Source organism: Eptatretus burgeri, chromosome 1 (assembly GCF_056783735.1).
Source record: "Eptatretus burgeri isolate ZD-2024b chromosome 1, Ebu_testis_v1, whole genome shotgun sequence".
NCBI lineage: Eukaryota > Metazoa > Chordata > Myxini > Myxiniformes > Myxinidae > Eptatretus > Eptatretus burgeri.
The window spans coordinates 2538657-2557253 of NC_140961.1; positions in this window are offsets into that span (position 1 = coordinate 2538657).

Consider the following 18597-nt stretch of genomic DNA (forward strand, 5'->3'; position numbering starts at 1 on the left):
TCTACAGGTCTTCAGCGTACAAACTGGCATCTCTAAGATCTAAAAGGTTCAAACTTCATTTCATTAGACCAGAGGACCCGATTCCATTGGTAAGTCGCCCATTCTTGGTGTTGCCTTGAAAACTTCAGTATTTTCACCTTTTTCTATGGTCTCAGCAGTGGTTTCTTTGCTGTAACTCTGTCATGAACACCTGCTGCAATCATGCTGCTGCACATAGTGCTGGACAAGATGTTAATGTTCAGGTATGTGCTCATTTAATTTGTCAGCTGCTGACTTGGTTGTCTTCTGTCATGTACGTTGAGTTAAGTACCCTCAAGTGCTCGTTTTGCCTTGGGGATGTTCTTCTGGGTCTTGCTCGCCTTGTCTTGTACCAACCCAGTTTCTTTCAGGCATTGCCACATGTAGCTCACACTTTTGTAGGTGCATGTAGCAAGGTATTATGTACACATTTAGGACATGGGGGACCAAAAAATGAAAGTCATATGAAAGAGGTCAAGGTCATATAAAATTATCAAACTTATCAGTGTTCATTCAGGTCATAAATATATATGCACATAAACTTAACCATAGAAATACATGCTGTGATGAACCAAACTAACATCTTAGGATTAAAAGTGCAGATTTACGAAAAACGTTATGTACTTCCTAACGACCTTTGATGTTCTGTCTACTGAACATAAACTGTCCTTTGGTATTGATTTTTATATCATAGGGCCATCTTGGTAAACTTATTCTATGGTTATAAAATCAAGCTTAGAGCTACCAGTAATTTTGTAGCAGCTTGGTAAATGCAATTTGTTTCGTACTTCCTAACATTTTTGACCCAATCATGGGAGTGAACCTAAAAACTGGTATGTAGTAATGATCCATGTTGAAACTTGCCATTTTAAATCATCACTTTATGCAGAAGTAAATTGCTATTTAAGATGTTCTATCAGATGCATTTCAAATTTCTGGAATAAGATTTTGTAAGCTTCACTATGACTGGGGGAAATTTTGCAAAATCTGAGATTTTACACATTTGAAGGTGCCAAGATATGCAGAAGGTCATAAGAAATGTACTGTTTTGAGGAATTGTTCTATTCTTATGTATAGAGATATATATTAAACAAAAAATGCATTTTCAACCATTTTGGACAACATATACAATCATACATGTAACCCATTTCTAAAAAATGAGCTATAAAAATGGAAAAAATAGCCTGTGTTTGGATAAAAAACATGCTTTGTAAGCAACTATGTCCATAGGACCCACAGCAAAGTATACATTTTCTGAAAGCACAGACACTTGGGCATTATATAACATTAAGATTGTTTATCTTATTAAAACTGGGTTCAATTTCTAAGCTTTCTCCTCATTTAGGACCACAGTGTACACCATAAAATGCTACAAGCCTGGGAGATCTTCAGCTTTTTCGATATTTTCTTCATAGTTTGGATCTTCACACACTGTTCTGTTGAAAGTTGCTTCCTTGGTGCCATTGTGAACCCAATCATATCTATCTATAATTCCAGCAATCTGTGTGTGTGTGTGTGTGTGTGTGTGTGTGTGTGACCACTGTTTCTCGACAACCACTGGTCCGATCTAATTGAAACTTGCCAGATATATTGCTGGGGACCTGTGGATGTGCCTTTTCAAGGTTTGATATTAATCGGCCAAGTGCTTCCCAAGTTATGGCCATTTATTTACCAACCAATGACAAGACACGTTGCTGCGTGGGCGTGGCCGATGGGGGAAGGGAACCTCAGCCACGTTTCCCATTACGGGTTACAACGTATGGACTTCCGGATAGTGATGACTTCGTGTATTCTAATAATTTCTTGATTTCTTATGCGCATTTATAGATAAACACAAATCCTGGTGTTGGCGCAGTGGTTAGGGCAGCGGCTTGGGATCCAAAAGGTCCTGAGTTCAAGCCCTGTTGGGCCACTGAATTAATACACCAGGGGGTTGACTCAGCCTGTCATCCTTCTGAGGTCGGCAAAATGAGTACCAGTATTCTGGGCCGGTGTATACCCCGGTTAAAATAGGTGTACCATATCCCTGTGTCGTAAGAGGCGACCAGGGTTGCGTCAGGAAGGGCATCCGGCATAAAACATGTGCCAAATCCCTATGCGGATCATACGGATGATATGCTGTGGTGACCCCAAACGGGAGCAGCCGAAAGAAGAAGAAGAAGATTTATAGATAAACACAATGCCCCAAGTTTTGATCGTTTTCATATTAGACGGTGCATAAATTTCGGTAACATCAGAGTGAGCTGGTATGCTCCGAACCAGGAAGTATTTTTTTTTTTATTTTTTTATTTTTTTTTTTTTTTTTGCACGAACGTTTTTTTTTTTTCTCTTCTCTTCTCTTTGTGTTTTTCCTTGCGACGTCATTGCGAAAAGGCAAAATACGTTGGCGCTAATTGAATAATTGGCCATTAAAACTCATAATTTATCAAAACGTTGGCAGGTCCAGCAGCCTCCGCATTCTTGCCCTGGACGAGAAAACAAAGAAGTGCCGTTTCCTCAACAATGTTGTTTATGAAGAGCTGCTAACGAGATAAAGGTGTGTACATGGAGACAATTTATATTATTATTTATTTATTGAAGAAAAATTGTTCCGAAAATAATTTATCAAAAAAAGTGCACAACTTTTTTTGTTTCCAATTGTCAAAACGGTGTGGCCTTTGAAAGTGTTAAGGAATTCAGCTTGACTCAACATGCTTGCCAACGAAATACATCTCAATTTGGTGGTAAAAACGATTCACAACGACGGGTTTCCTTACTCATTGCTCTGCAGTCTGCATTCAATCCCTTCATTTGTCATCTCATTGACCTCCTTTCATCTATCTATAATTCCAGCAGTGTGTGTGTGTGTGTGTGTGTGTGTGTGTGTGTGTGTGTGTGTGTGTGTGTGTGTGTGTGTGTGTGTGTGTGTCGTTTACGAGAGCGAAGGAATGGCCTGTGTGTCGTTTATGAGAGTGAAGGAACGGCCTGTGTGGTTGTTGTTTCTGGCACGCGGTTTGAAAGTTTTTTTTTTGTTGTTTTTGTTTGCACCTACGGGCATGCACTAGTAATTTCAAACAAGGGAACAAACTGATGAAAACTAATTTCACTTTTTTTTTGTATACAATGTCGAGGCTCGTATCAGAGCTAACACACAACACACAACAAGGGGGGCAGGAGACAAGAGGGGCAGGAGGGTGGAAGGACAAAACAGTGGGGAACAGAGACATTAGGAGATCTGTGGAAGGGAGAGGGTTGGGCGGGGAACACGGGGTATACAAGATGGACATTACAAGGACTTTTAGGAAGGAAAGCAGGGAATTTGAAGGATGTGGGTTTGGGGTGGATTAACGGGGGTAGAAAAGATCGTCGTTTTGGATGAGGGGAGATAAGAGGTGGTGGTGAACAGTTGTTTTGAAGACCTGGAGGGAAGAATAGGTAAGGATTGAAGAGAGTGTGGGAGTTTATTACAAAGGTGGGAAAAAGAGGAATGAAAGAGTGAAGGTGAGCAGTGATTCGTGATTTTGGTGGTTTTACCAGAAGAGGGTTGCTGGCGGACCTTGAGCACCCTGCGGAAATATGGGGGGGGGGCATGTAGCAGACCGAGCAGGTTTGGGGGGGCGAGATCAGAGAGTCGATGGCAGAAGACAGAAAGACCACCGACCTGCCTGTGGTGAGAAAGTGAGAGGCCCAATGACTCGGCCTCACCGCAAGATATACCAATGATACTAAATGCCTTCGTTTCCACAGAGTGAAGCCGAAAAAGGTGGGAGACAGGAGCACCAACCCAGAGGGGAGAGCAGTACTTCATGTGTTCCAGAAGGGAGAGCAGTACCAGAGGGGATGTGTTCAGCATCTCATGTGGGCTAAGGAAGGATTTGCACGATGGAGGATGCCCAGTCAGCGACTGGCTTTGGAGGCCAGGTTGGAAATGTGACTTTCCCAGAAAGGATCGTGGCAGATAGTGAGATGCAGAAGCTTGAATGAAAGAACTTATTCCGGAGTATTGTTGAGAAAGTATCTGGGGGAGGGGGGGGGGGTTGGGGGGGAAGAGTTCCAAATGGTCCTTTTGGAAAGACAGTGAGAGTGTGAGAATTGTCAGGATTGAAACACATATTCTACCTGTTCGACCAGTTTGTGATTTCATCAAGATGTGCAGAGGGTGGAGTCATCATCAAAGAGATAAAGAGGATTTTTCAGAGAGATGATTGATGAAAACCAGAAGAAGAACAGGGCTGAGAACGCTACCTTTAGGAACTCCAGCCTGGACAGGAAGAGGGGATGAAAGAACTCCATTTAGGGCCACACGTTGACTGCGACAGGAGAGGAAGTCTGCGAGCCATTTGTGGAGATTGCCTTGGATACCATAGGAAGAGAGTTTGGTGAGCAGGGCAGGGTGCCAGACTGTGTCACAAGCAAGCAATATGTCTAGGGATATGGCTCTAATTTCATGTCTGGCATTGAGGACCTCCATCCATTGTTGGGAGAGCAGAAGCAGCCTATCCAGGATAGAGTGATCTGGTCTGAATCGAAATTGATAATCTGAAATCAAGCCATTGGAGAAGAGGAAGGACTTAATGTCTGAAGCGATGATGGATTCCATAACCTTGCTGATGATTGGGAGAAGGCTGATGGGTCTGTAGTTGTCGGGATCTGTTTTTGCACATTTTTCATGCCCTTTTAATGTTTGCTGATTTCTACACAGATGGCAGATGACGTTGAGCAAATGATAGGGTGAATAGAACAGAGAGAGGGTGAGCAAGAGCAGAGGAGCAGGTCTTTTGGACACGTGGCCTGATGCCATCTTGACCAGTTGCAAAATCTGACTCAAGGTTTGACAGCAAGCTCTCGACTTTGTCAGAAGAAAGGGACACAGAGTCCAGGGACAACTGTGTGACTGGTTAAGGTGGGTACAGAAAGCAATGGGTGTTGGACACAAGATTTTGATGCAAACACCGAGTTGAGGCATTCAGCCTTTTCACGTGAGGTATCAGCAGTGCAGCCATTTGAGGTAAGGGAGGGATGGAGGGGGACATACACCAGTAGGGAAAGAATACTGGTTCTGGCTCACTTTTCCCCATGTAAATGAATGGGGGATTTTCAGCCATGAAATTTTTCTTTTTTTTCCCCTGAAAAAATAAATCCCCTTTTTAGCCCAAGGTATATTTATTTGTCTCCCCTTTTAACCTGGAGCCTGGTGTTGGCTTAGTGGTTAGGGTGGCGGCTTGGGATCCCAGGGTCCTGAGTTCAAATCCCGTTGGCTGCTGAATTAACACCAGGGGGTTGACTCAGCCTGCCATCCTTCCGAGGTCGGCGAAATGAGTGCCAGTGTACTGGTCCCGGTGTATGCCCCGGTTAGAATAGGTGTACCATATCCCTGTGTGTCGTAAGAGGCGACCAGGGTTGGTGTCAGGAAGGGCATCCGGCCATAAAACATTGCCTCAAGAAAAAGCCAAACCCCTGCACAGCAGGGAAAAATGGCTGTAAAAACGGTCATTTTTTTATTTCCCCTTTTAACCTAGGGGCTCTCTATTCAAATAGCCCATACAACAAGATAAAGATTTGTTAAAGGTGATTCTAAAGAAATATCTGAAACGCCTAAGCCCCGGGACACTCTTTATCAAATAACCCATACAACAAGATAAAGATTTGTTAAAGGTGATTCTAAAGAAATATCTGAAACGCCTAAGCCCCGGGACACTCTTTATCAAATAACCCATACAACAAGATAAAGATTTGTTAAAGGTGATTCTAAAGAAATATCTGAAACGTCTAAGCCTCGGGGAACTCTTTATCAAATAACCAATGCATATTGTTTAGCTCACTCATTGAACCTATAAACATTTGTTCATTCTCAAATTCCTTCAATAGTTTAATTTTCTTTGCACAATAATCCCCATCTAAAATATTGAAAACCAAAACATTTGAATCTTTATATTTTTTAAGATACCCCTTTTGTGCCATTACGAAATGATAAACTTCTCTTAATGATCTCATCTGACCACCTCCTGAGTTGCATATCATTTTGATATTGTAGTAAATTATTTTTCCATTGTTCAATTGATAACCATCAAATTTTTCAGTCCATTCAAACATATTTATTATTTTCTTTACATCCTCTAACTTATTGGTTTTTAAATTGATTAGCATATTTGTTTTATTTACCTTTGTTTTAGATATTTTTTCAATAAGACTTATTTGATATTTTTCACATTCATTATGTTTTCCATTTATATACCAAGACTGAGATTTTCTCCACTCTTTAGTTTGACTAATACTTGGTTCGACCATTTTATATTGTGAAAAACGCGGCGGTAGCCCTTAAAAACCCTAACCCATCTTCCCATCGTTAAAACCTGTGTCCATATGGAACACAATCTATTCTATTCACTCTATCATACAATACCCATATGGAACACAATCTATTTTATACACTCTATCATACAATATCCATATGGAACACAATCTATTCCATTATCTAAAATAAATCTCTTATCATCAAAGGCTCCTAATGCCTTTTTATTTACTTCTTCACTATATATCTTATGTTTATAACTTCTTATTGTATTCATTTTCCTATATTCTTCTTTCTTATTCATCAAACAATTATAATAATTTCTAAAAGTTATTGATTTCTTTATTACATATTTCTTTATTCCCTTTAACCTTTTATCAATCTGATCACCATACTTATAAGCATATGCCTTTGCTCTCAATCCAATAAACTCACTCATTACTTTTCCACCCAACTCATCCTTAAACTTGCCAATAACCTTTTCATTCTTTTTTGAAAATAACTCACTCTTCTTACTAAAATTACTTGTATCATATACTCCAATGTTTTTCTTCATATCCTTATAAACATCGTCAGTTTTATTCTAGATATAAAAACTATCAGTGTCCATATACAACAATGAAGCATTTTCACCATACTCTTTCTTTAAATCATTATACAAATAATCATACATCAATATCTTTGATAAATCAAGAACTGCTGTTCCAATATAAATTGGTTTATCCATGACAATACTTTCCTTTTTCATATGAATAGCAGAAAAGTTCTCTGAAAAAACCTCTTCTCTCTCAAAACTTGGTTTATTTATCAATCTAGAAGCTTCTTTCCAAGATGTTGCAAATCTAATGTTTTGCCTGTTTCTAACATTCTCCATTGTCTTTCCAAAGACAGCATTATTCATCAATTTATAGAATTCCCCTTCAAATTTTACTTTTGTATTTGTTCTCATATCTGTATTGAATTTAATATACTTTTTCATCCAAGGACTTTGTTTAAATTTTAAAACTCTATGAATTTTAGCTACTCTCAACCCAGCAGATAAATATTGTCTCAAGTTCCTTTGATGCAAAACATATCCCTCTTTATCATAGAATGTTGTTAATAACTTTTCTGTTGATTTGCCTTTAATATTAAAACTTTTATGATAATCACTGAACCATTCTTTCTTTGGGGTTTCTTTCTCACATGCAAAAGGAAGGTCTTCATGCTTATTATGAAGATCACTCGGGTACTTCAAATCAACTTCAAAATAATAACCTTCTTCTTTGTCATTCAATTTCTCTTGAGAAGAAATAACAATATTCATCAAAGCCTTTTCATAATCCTTTTCTTCCACCCACTCTAATTTACCATAAGGCAGAGATTGAGACATTGCCCATCCATACAAATTATTAGCATCAAAGTACATCAAATAATTACTATCTTTTTCACTCTCATAATTTGGAAGATATTTATTATTTGCTTTAGCATATCTTTTTGAACATACTTGTGATATTCCACCTCTCTTAGACTTCTCAATCATCAAAAGCATATCCACATCACTGACTAAATCTATATCTTGTTTTGTCATTTTCAACATTGCACTCCAAGCTAAACCAGGAGCTGTGAAATAGTGGGCAGGATCTAATCCACAACAATTTTTATTATGACAGAGTGATCTAAAAGCTTCAAACACATCAGCTAACAATAAAACATCTGTTTTTAGATACAAATCATGATATTCTCCAAGGTTCTTTATCTTAAATATTTTCCAAATTTGTTGTGCGTGTTTATATTCCTTATCACTTATCTCTTCTTCATAAAGGTTATTATAGAAACTTTCTTTTGAAGGAAGTTGTGTTTCTTTAAATCTCATAAATGAATCCATATAACCATAAGGATAAATTCCCTTACTTGTAAGAATTTTCTCTTTACTTTGAATTTCATTCCTTGTTTCAATTTCCTCTCTAGTTAGAATTCCCTCTTTAATCAGAATTTCATCTATAATCAGAATTTCCTCTTTAGTTAGAATTTCATTCTTTGTTAGAATTTTCTGTATAATTAGAATTTCATCTTCAGTAAGAATTTCTTCATTCATTTCCTCATTAATTAGAATTTCCTCTTTACTTTGAATTCTCTCTTTAATCTGAATTTCCTCTTTAGTTAGAATTTCCTCTTTTGGAAAGAATGAATTAAGATTTGGAAAAGAGCCCGTGGAGCTTAGATTTGATGCGAGGTTGGCTAGTGGCGTTCCCATAAACTTGTAAGAATCAAGAAACCTTATACGAGTTATAGGTTTTGTGAATATCATTTTTGTAAATGAAATATACTTTTGACTTGTGTTTGTTATGGCAGAAATATTCCCTGGTGTTTTTGAAAGTTCATTTATAAATAGATGTGTATCATAGTTGGCGCTGTTGTGAAGAAAGACTGGAATAAAAGAAGGTAATTTATAATTAAGATTACAACAGGAATGAGCGGGACCTCTATATTTACCAGTAAGATGACAATGATCCCTAACTTTAGACTCCTCAATTTCCTCCTCACAAATATGACAGATATTGTTCTTTCTAAATTCTAATTTTTCTTCTATGGTTAATTTCATCGGTTCATTTGTTTCTTTCATTAATTTACTTAGTCTTATACAATCCTTTTCTAATCGTTTTACAAACTCTTGTGAAGCATTTTTTCCACTATACTGTTCAAGTTTATTATACTTTTCTCCAACAGATGATTTGATATAATAACAGAAACCACAAGGAATATGTTTTTGATATTTATTTGTATATGGTTCTTTTGGATTAGGAGAAGCAGTATTTATCTTTTAAGGATACATTCAAAATCAGCGTATATCACAAATGGGTGCATGATAGATTTATTATAATCTTCAAAAGAAATCTTTTCACCAGGTTTAGGCATTGTAATTACAGCTGATTTATGATTACTACAATATTTTGAATGTTGTTCTAATCGTTCTTTTGTATGAAATGAATTAAGACATCGCTTACAAGGATATATTTTGTTTGCTGTTCTGAATACCTGAGAAGAGATTAATCTTGATAAATTATTGATGTATGTGTAATGTGAATTCTTTCCAACACTAAAATATAAAAGATCAATGTGTGTTTCTTCATTTTTATAGTTGTTTGAAATTTTTAATATTTGAACTTTGTTTGTATCCGTTAATCCATATACATTATTAGAAAGATTATTCTTTTTCTCAAATTTAGGAATATCTGTTAGTGGCATTGGGAAATTAAAATCTTTAATGTCCAAGGTATTCTCATATTTCATATATTGTTTTACTCTTTCTGAATTACATTTTGGTGGATGTAAGTGAGCAAGAACAGACCAGAGAAAACATTTATTATCATTATTCTTAATATTAACAACTGCCTTCTTTCGTTTTATTTCTTTTGGTAATTCAATATAAGAAGAAGCTTTAAGAGGGTTTGATTTTAGAATGTGTATATCTAAAATGATTTTTTTAATATTGAATCCACTTCCTACCACTGTATTATCAACATCCTCCTCTTGTCTTGATAGTTCTTCATAAACCCCACTATTCAAAAAATCTTGAAATGATGTTATAAAATGAAGATCTGTCCTCATATAAGGAGTTTGTTCTTCATCTTGTCTTTTCATATTCATTTTCACTCCCATATAAAACTTTAAAGTTTTCATTTCTTTTAATGTCTTTTTAATAAATTTTTCAACATCAGGTTTCACTATTTCAATTTATTCAACTATTGATGATGGACCGGGTTCTCCAAATTGAAAAATCCTGATTTTTATATGCCCTTTAAATGCCCCATCAGTGTTTTCAATATAATAGTCTCCCTTTACTTTAAACTCATTTTTCTTGTGTTTTTGTGATTGAAGATGCCTATTATAACTACTCTTCAAAACATCCTTTGAGCAGGTATCACAATGTTTTCTTTCCAACTCAAGAGGGGATATTTTGTGAAATAGATTAAATGTGTGCTTGTTGGTTCGGAGGTGTTTTCTATAATGTTTATATTCGTGATTACAAACATCGCAGTATGTTGTATTCACCATATTTATATAATAAAACTTTGCTTAAACTAAAATTTTCTTGATGAAAATTTCGTTTATTTTACAGGTGAATCTGTGCTTAAACTAAAATTTTCTTGATGAAAATTTCGTTTATTTTACAGGTGAATCTGTGCTTAAAACCATTTTATCCTCCAACTTTTTCACTTAATAAATACAATGTTTCAAGACACAAAAGACAAGTTTCAATCAATCTCTTCATTTGTTAAAGATGCTGAGAAATATGTCAAGGATGTAAAATTGAACAAAGATAAATATAACAACTATTGGATAAAAACAATTATGGTGGATATGATGAGTTCTTCAATTTACTTCAGTGGAAGGGCTTTTAGTATACCTGGAAGAACATCAATTAAGGTATCTCTAACAAAAGTTTCTCCTCTCCTTCTGGCAATATATGCAAAACTAGAAAAAGCAATGAAACAAGAAAAGGTATCAAAAAATAAAAACCTTATGGATGAAGCTTTAGAAAGAAAAGATAAGACCATCTGTAATATGCAAGGAGAAATTTGTATTTTTTTCAACAACCCTAAAGATATAAATCCTGATGAAATAAAGGATGTTAATATATCAGGTGAAATGACATTTCGTTCAATTGTAGTTAAGGATCATTTTAAAATTACCTTTAATATAAAAAATGTAGCAGTTGAATCTGTTAATGAAAAAATATCGATATCGATGGTAATGTTTTTTCTACTAATTAAATGAGTCAATATTCAACTGAAGATTTTGAAGATTATGAGAGTGATTATGATACCAAGAGTTTGCATTCAAACGATAGTTATGGCACCGAGAGTTGGTGTTCAAATGATAGTTATGAAAGTATAGATGATTCTGAAAGTATCGAAGATGATATCGAAGATGAATTTCAGTTTAAGTAAAGTTTTACTTTATAAATATGAATAGTTTACTCGATTTTGAGCCTCTTGAATTCCATGATTCTCCATATGACAAATTTGAGAATTGCCCTGCGTGTGAAAGACGGGGATTAAACACAGAGTCAAAAGCCTATAAACAATGTATATTCTGTGATTATCTTCTAATTAATGATAATCAAAAATATAAAAAGGAAAATAATTCTTTTAGATTTACACCAAAAATGAATTACTTTACAAGATTGATTAGAGAAATGAATGTAAAGTACGAGGGCGAGAACACAGCTTTCCTTACAAGGGAAGAAACTGAACATATTAGAGAAATGTTCAAAGGATTGTTGTTATATATTATTCATGGATGTGATTTTCAGGGAAATATCAACACAAGATATTGCATAAATAAAATAATGGATTATCTTGAAATTAAACCTGAACTTAGGATAAAATATAGAATTTCGAAAAAAGCCAATAATAAATTAAATAACCTGTTTTCCAAATATATAAATGAATGATTTTTTACCCATTTGGGAAAATAAGATAAAATTTGACAACCATAAAAATCTCCCAAATTCATTAAGATGCCTCATAGTTGGTTCAAGTGGATGTGGAAAAACCTGCTTGCTTTTAAAGATGCTCCTCACTCCCAACTTTTTAGATTATGATAATTTAATAATTTTCACAAAGTCGAGTTTTCAACCAGAGTATCAACTACTCTCACAAGGTTTTAATGCTGGTCTTCAAAAAGAAGATATAATCGGTTTATTTAAACTTCAAAAAACCTAAATGATTTTTACATTGAAGATATAATACAACTATTTTGTGATACACAGAGATGTAAAAAGAAATCAAAACCGATAACTTGTATTCTGAGTGATAATACGGATGATATACCGTCTCCCCAAGATTTGGATAAATCCAAAAAGAACCTCGTTATCTTTGATGATTGTGTTAATGAGAGAAACCAAACGGTAATGGACAGCTACTACACAAGAGGGAGACATTCTTCTTGTAATTGTATTTATCTTAGTCAATCGTACTTTCAGCTTCCTCGTCGTTCCATCAGAAACAATGCTAATACTTTTATTTTATTCAAGTTAAATTCAATAGATATAAACAATTTTTGGAGAGACAATTGTTCTACATTATGTAGTAAAAAGGAATTTGGGGATTACATGAAACACACGACTGAAAAATATAAATATATTGTTGTGAAACAAGATGAGATATTAAATGATATTTTTCAATAAATAAATGGATGCGAAAGAAAGAGCAAGAAGATTTAGGGAACATCAAGAGTTGGTTTCAAAAGTTGTAAAACAGCAGGAAGACATAAAGAAGAAACGCAGACAGAAACTAACGGGCGAAGAAGCATTTGAAAGAAAACAAGAGAAATTTTTTAAACCACTTTTAAAAACTTCCCAAGGAAAAATGAAAGATGTTTCCACAGTTCCCACAGTAGAATATACTCCTAAAAAACTTCAAATGTTAAAAGATTTCAGTCAAATGACGGAGGAAGAATTAGAGCATTGAGGAGAATTAGAATATGATGATGAAGGTTTATTTCAACAACTGGAAGAGATGAATCGACCCCCTGATTATATTGTGAATGCTCTTCAAAACAATGAATATTCAGCGGATTCAAAAACCAAAGCAGGACTCATTCCAACAGAACAATCAGCAATATTTCATCTTGTTCAAGAAAAGGTATTGATATTTAATGATGAATTAAGGTTCTTGGGTTCTGCTCAACCCCCTGTTAAACTAACTCCGAGATTAATGTTTCTTCTCACAAAAGATGGAAGACAAGGTTCAACTGTGAGGGATGAATCAAAGTATATTGATAAACCATTGGATATGGAAAATAATGATGATAGAGTATATATTGATCTGCTGAACACTCTAAATTATAAGGTTATTCTTTCTGGTAAAAGTAGGAAGAATGAGAAGGAGAAACACATTATTCAGGCTTTAAGTATCCTTGGTTCAGGTGTTAGTTTTCTTCCAAATGACCCATCGCAATTAGTTAATAGACTGTTATTGTTGTTAGGCAGTAAGAAGGCTGGAAATAACAATTGTTTTAATGAAGCATCAGCCATTTTAGACCAGTTGATGAACATGAAAATAATTAATAAATATCAATATAAAGACATTTTATCTCATTAAATAAGATGAGAAGCACAATCCTTAGTTTCAATTTCACAACAAGCGACCACACATCTTCATTCCCATACCCACTACAACTTGACACAACAAAAGAATATGAGGCATCTTTATTGTCCATGGAAACTTATAATACCTTATTTAATATAACCGAGAAAAATGACAAGTTTAGTTATAATCCGGGAAGTGGATACAAAACGATAACAGTCTCACCCGGAGCATATGAGATTTCTCAAATATCTTCCGAAATTGCTCGTCTTATGAAAGAACAGGGTGATGAACCAAAAAATATTGTTATAAACATTCAAAAACATACTTCAAAATCAACGATTAAAGTTAAAAATAACTACAAGGTTGATTTCACAATTGATAATTCATTTAGAGAGTTATTGGGTTTCTCCTCATATAAAATTGAAACTAATGGGACGTTTTACAGTGATAATGTCATTCAAATATCCTCAGGAATAAATTCGGTGTTAATTCACTGTGATTTGATTGATGGTGCTTATAATGATGGGAAAAAAACAAATACAATATTTTCATTCAGCGCATACTCAACCACAATTGGTTATAAATTCAATATGGAACCCAAAAATTTGGTTTATCTACCTGTGTCAGGAAAAACCATACACAGAGTAAATTTTAGGATAACCGACCAAGATAATCGTGTGATTTCTTTTAATGGAGAAGTTATATCCATCAGAATTCACCTAAGTGAAGTTTTCCAATAAATAAATACGATGGTTATTGTGAGGAAACACGAGTTGGGAAAATATAAAATAATTACAGGGGATGGGATGTTCCTTTCCCCATACTACAAGGGTGAAGGTATGTATCTTGGAAGAGGATACTATAAACCTAAGAGACAAAGGGGTGTTGGACATCAATTTAGAGGAGATGGGATAATTGATACTCTCATGGGTATTGGTTCAACTATTCTTAAACATAAAGATCTAATTGGTTCAACTGCTTCTGCTGTGGGAAATGTAGCAGGTGCTGTAAAGAGTATAAAAGATGCTCAGAAGGAATCTCATAAATTACAAGCAATAAAAGAAATTAAGAAAGGCAAAACTCAGTTGTCCCCCCAAGAACGACAGAAAATAATTCGAATACTTGGATCAGGGTTTCAAAAGTTTTAACATCTTTTTTTCCTAAATAAATACAAGTATGGAAGCAATTGATAGTATCTATGATTTGGATGATACTATTATTATCTCAAACTCCACTAAAAAAGAAGATTACTTCAAGGTAAATGCAATAACTGGAACAGACTGGAATACAAATGGTACAAAAAGTTTTGAAATAAATAATCAACAAACCTATTTGAATCTCTCCGAAAGTTTCTTGTTGTGTAAATTTAAATTCACTAAGGCTGGGAATAACACAAACGCTACACTTGTAAATGATTTCTTCTGGAAAATGTTTGATAGTGTGCGTTTGTGTATTGGAACACAAGAAGTTGAAGCGGTTGATTATGTCTCTGCTGTATCTGAAATGATAAAATTTACACTCTATACATTCAGTGATAGAATGGGAAAGGGGTCTGTCGAAGGTTTTATTCCTGATATGTCAACGAGAACAAACACAGACCCTGGATATACTCAAAGGAAAGGAATGTATAATGATGATACAAAAGCAGAAAATAGTTTTACTGTGGCAGTTCCTCTTAAAGGTATATTTGGATTTTGTGATCATGATAAAGTTCTGTATGGCCTTAAAATTAGATTTCAACTACAAAGGAATGATAATGAAAATCGATTGCTTTTTGGTGTTGGTAGTGCTTTTGGTGATCAGAATAAATTTGTAATTGAGGAAATGAGTTCGTATATCAGTGAATATACTCCTAATCTTAAAACAGAAGAGATGTTGAATCGAAGACTTAACTCAAAGAAACCACTCAGTGTATCATACCTCAAAAGAAGATGTCAACACGTTAAACTCAATCAAACTACTTACACGTGGAATTTGGGTGTTCTGGAAGGAAAGCCACGATATCTGTGGATCATTTTTAAAAAGCCAGATGGTGATACTGCGACTGATAAGAATAATGCATTGAGTGATAATGCTAAGGTGAAACAACTTCGCGTTTCTCTAGATGGAACATTTTACCCACGAGATAGATTGGAATTTAATTGGGAAAAAAATGATTTTGCTGAAGCATACAAGTCTTACCAAAAGGTGTGTGAAAGTAATGGAAATAAAGAACCTATTTTGGATATGACAGCATTTAAAAGTTTGTATACAATCTATGCGTTTGACCTGAGCGCTCAAAAGGAAACTATAAAGTCTAATCGAGTGGATACTTCCCTATACATTGAAAGAGGAGAGAGTGAAGAAGTTGATACATATTGTTTGCTTTTGGAAGAAACAGAATTGCAGATTAATACAGATAATGGTGTGATGATTAGTCTCACATAATTTTTTGTTAAATAAATGAGTGGCAAAGTACCAACTGGGGTATATGTTAATCAAATCAATCTTCATAAACTATCATCTTGTGTTCAAAATCAAAAGCCTTGTACGATTAACGTTAATACAATTCAGAGAAAAGGAGCAGTAAGAATTGATGCTTTGCTCACAAGAGAACAGGTTAAAATCTTGAATGACACTGGCTCACTTAAAATTAAAATGACAAAACCAATGTTGAAAAAATATTCAATAAGAGAGACGAGTGGAGGATTTCTCCCATTTCTAATTCCTTTATTTGCTGGTTTAAGTGCGGTTGGAGCATTGACGGGTGGTATTTCAACAGTGGTGAAAACTGCCAACGAAAGGAAGGCTCAACTCCAGGCTCAAAAAGAATTGGAAAGACATAACAAAGAGTTGGAGAAACAAATTAGTGGAAGTGGTGTAATTGTAGATTTTGCTGAAAAACTTGAAGGTCTGCCTGATAAAGCGAGATTGTTAGTTGGAGATATGCTTTCTTCTATAGCACAAGCAGGTGTAAAATTAACGAAAAGAGGTAATGGATTATATCTTTCTAATAAATAAATGAGCATTGATGAGTGGTTGAAAGAATTTGGAAAGAATACAACATCAAATTTACAACTTGTCAAATATTGTAAGAAATTAAAAATTCATAATGTGGTTATTTGTATGAGAGATGAATTAACAAATGTGCCGAAACATACAAAGAATATTATTATGAACTTAGAAGATAATAATGGGAACGGTTCTCATTGGGTTTGTATTTTTAATAGTCAAGACAAATATTATTTTGATAGTTTTGGTCTTCCACCACCTGGTGAAGTCATAAAATTCTTACAGAATGGTGTTTATCAAACATTTCAAGTCCAAGAATTAAATTCCAAGTGTTGTGGCCAATTATGCCTATATGTGTTATTTCAACTCAACAAAAATAAAAAATTTTATGATATTATTTTTAATCTAATATAAATGACTTATGTTGGTAAAGATGGTTCTATCTTTGGTGTATCTCAAGAACTGGATATTGATTTATCAAATTATTACACAAAGGCACAGGCTGAACGACATAAATATAATATAACCAAAAATATTAACATGAAAAATGCTTATAAATTAAAAAATTATCCAACCCCAACTGAAGCGAATGACTTTTTTTTTTTTTTTTTTTTTGTATACCTTGGTCGAGGCTCGTATTAGAGCTAACACACAACTCACAGCAAGGAGGCATGAGACAAGAGGGGCGGGAGTGGAAGGGACAAAACATTGGGGAACAGACACAGGTGAACTGTGGAAGGGAGAGGGATGGGGATGGGACGGGGAACATGGCGAGGAGAAGATGGACATTACAGGGACTTTCAGGAAGGAAAGCAGGAGAATTGAAGGAAGTGGGCTTGGGTGGATTATCGGGGGTAGAAAAGATCGAGGATTTGGATGGGGGAAGATAAGAGGTGGTGGTGAACAGCTGTTTTGAAAGCCTGGAGGGAAGAATGGGAAAGAATAGAGTGAGGAAGTTTATTCCAAAGGCGGGAAAAAAGAGGAATGAAAGAGTGAAGATGAGCAGTGATTCGTGATTTTGGTAGTTTTACCAGAAGGGGGTTGTTGGCGGACCTTGAGCGCCCTGTGGAAATGTGGTTGGGACAAATCGCAGAGAGAGCAGGGGGGGCAAGGCTGGAGAGGAGTCAGTAGAAGACAGAAAGACCACCGACCAACCTGCGGTGATTGAGTGAGAGGCCCAAAGACTCAGCTTCATTGCGGGAGATGCCAATGATCTTAAAAGCCCTGGTTTCGACAGCGTGAAGTCGAGAAAGGTGGGAGGCAGGAGCACCAGCCCAGAGGGGAGAGCAGTACTCCATCAGGCTACGGACAAAAGCTTTGTAAGTGGTCAGGAGCTCAAGAGGGCCGAGGAAGGACTTTGCACGACGCAGGATTCCCAGTCGGCGACTGGCTTTTGAGGCAAGGTTGGAAATGTGACTTTCCCAGGAAAGGTCATGGCAGAAAGTGAGACCCAGAAGCTTGAAAGAAAAGACTTCTTCCAGAGGATTGTTGAGAAAGTGGATGGGGGGGGTTTTGTAAACGGTCCTTTCGAAGAGACATAGTGAGAGTGTGAGATTTGTCTGGATTGAAAGACATGTTCCACTTGTTGGACCAGTTTTTGATTTTATCCAGATCTGCAGTGAGCGAAGAAGCTGCTGCTTGCCGGTCTGAGGGATGACAGATGGTACGGCAGAGGGTGGAGTCATCGGCAAAGAGAAATAGAGGATTTTCCAGAGAGTCCGAGAGATCATTGATGAAAACCAGAAAAAGAACAGGGCCCAGAACGCTACCTTGAGGAACTCCAGCCTGCACAGGAAGAGGGGATGAAAGAACTCCATTTTGGGCCACACGTTGACTGCGACAGGAGAGGAAGTCTGCGAGCCATGAGTGGAGATGGCCTTGAATACCATGGGAAGAGAGTTAGGTGAGTAGGGCAGGGTGCCAGACTGTGTCAAAAGCACGTGATATGTCCAGGAATACGGCTCGGATTTCCTGTCTGGCATTGAGGACCTCCATCCATTGATAGGAGAGCAGTAGCAGCATATCCAGGGTAGAGTGACCTGGTCTGAAACCAAATTGATGATTGGAAATCAAGCCATTGGAGAAGAGGAAGGATTTCATGTCTGAAGCGATGATGGATTCCATAACCTTGCTGATGATTGGGAGAAGGCTGATTGGTCTGTAGTTACAGGGATCTGTTTTTGCACCTTTTTTATGCAGGGCAGTGATGTTAGCAGATTTCCAAGCAGATGGCAGATG